The sequence below is a fragment of the Phyllopteryx taeniolatus genome, unplaced genomic scaffold (assembly GCF_024500385.1).
Source record: "Phyllopteryx taeniolatus isolate TA_2022b unplaced genomic scaffold, UOR_Ptae_1.2 contig_70, whole genome shotgun sequence".
Lineage (NCBI taxonomy): Eukaryota > Metazoa > Chordata > Actinopteri > Syngnathiformes > Syngnathidae > Phyllopteryx > Phyllopteryx taeniolatus.
This window is the reverse complement of record NW_026903668.1, coordinates 31,867-33,818: the sequence shown is the minus strand read 5'-3', so window position 1 is coordinate 33,818 and position 1,952 is coordinate 31,867.

The following is a 1,952-nucleotide window of genomic DNA, read 5'->3' as shown; positions in this document are numbered from 1 at the left end:
CAGAACTGTGACGCAGACGCTCTAACCAGTCGGCCACCGTGCCGCCAAAGGGGACTTGCTTTGGAAAATACTTTTTGCTGTCTGGGCAACCCACCCAAAAAAAACATGACATCGGGTAAGACGTTTGTTTTTATTTGCGGTTGTTTCCTTGTTCCTGAGTCAGAGCACTATTTGATTGGCTACGTTCTGTTTCACGTCACAATTCACGACGTCATGACTGAGGGCTTCCACACGTGGAGATTTTGTAAGAGTCGTAAATATTTTTCGGCCCGACCCATATCGGTCCCTATATTCTGAACAAATTCACTCTTAACACATCTCAGATTTAAAGCAAAACAAATTAATTTATATAGTGGATTTCATACACAAGGTAACTCAATAATGCAGCCCTATGGGGGGCACAAGTTAGTGCAAACTGTAGGCCGGTCCCAAACGCAGATAAATGCAGAGGGTTGCGTCAGGAAGGGCATCAGGCTTAAAACTTTGCCAAACAAATATGAGCGTTCATCCAAAGAATTCCATACCGGATCGGACGTGGCCTGGGTTAACAACGTCCGCCACCGACGCCGTCAACCTGCGGTGCGCCGTTGGAAATTCAGCTACTGTGGGTCGAAGTCAAAGAAGAAGAGGTGGAAAGCGGGTTCTTCGGCAGAAAGAGAAGAGGAAAGCACAGAGCCTAGAACTGAATGTGGGGACTTTGAATGTTGGGACAGGAAAATCTCGGGAGATGGTGGATGATTTGGAGAAAGGTTGATATATTGTGTGTCCAGGAGACCAGGTGGAAAGGCAGTAAGGCTAGAAGTTTAGGGGCAGGGTTTAAATTATTTTACCATGGTGTAGATGGGAAGAGAAATGGAGTCGGGGTTATTTTAAAAGAAGATTTGGCTAAGAATGTCTTGGAGGTGAAAAGAGTATCAGATCGAGTGATGAGGCTGACAACTTGAAACTTGAAATTGAGGGTGTTATGTGTAACGTGATAAGTGGCTATGCCCCACAGGTAGGATGTGACCTAGAGGTGAAAGAGAAATTCTGGAAGGAGCTAGACGAAGTAGTTCTGAGCATCCCAGACAGAGAGAGAGTCGTAATTGGTGCAGATTGTAATGGACATGTTGGTGAAGGTAATAGGGGTGATGAAGAAGTGATGGGGAAGTACAGCATCCAGGAAAGGAACTTGGAGGGACAGATGGTGGTAGACTTTGCAAAAAGGATGCAAATGGCTTTAGTGAACACTTTTTTCCAGAAGAGGCACGAACATAGAGTGACCTACAAGAGCGGAGGTAGAAGCACGCAGACGCATCTTGTGCAGACGATGTAATCTTGTAGGTCACCCTATGTTCCTGCCTCTTCTGGAAAAAAGTGTTCACTCCAGCCATTTACATCCTTTTTGCAAAGTCTACCGCCATCTGTCCCTGTGTCTCCTGCGGTACAATGGCTCCCCAGTTACCAAGTTCCTTTCCTGGATGCCGTACTTACCCCTTACTTCTTCATCACCCCTGTTTCCCTCACCAACATGTCCATTACAATCTGCACCAATCACGACTCTCTCTGTCTGGGATGCTCAGAACTACTTTGTCGAGTTCCATCCCGAATTTCTCTTTGACCTCAAGGGCACATCCTACCTTTGGGGCATAGCCACTAATCACATTATACAAAACACCCACAATTTCAAGTTTCAGCCTCATCACTCGATCTGATTCTCTTTTCACCTCCAAGACATTCTCAGCTAACTCTTCATTTAAAATAACCCCTACTCAATTTCTCTTCCCATCTACACCATGGTAAAATAATTTAAACCCGTCTTCGCCTTCGACCCATAGTAGCTGAATTTCCACCAGCGCCCTGCAGGTCAACGGTGCCGGATGTTGTTAACCCGGGACATGACCGATCCGGTATGGGATTCTTTGGATGAACGCTCATATTTGTTGAGCAAAGTTAAAAGCCAGATGCCCTTC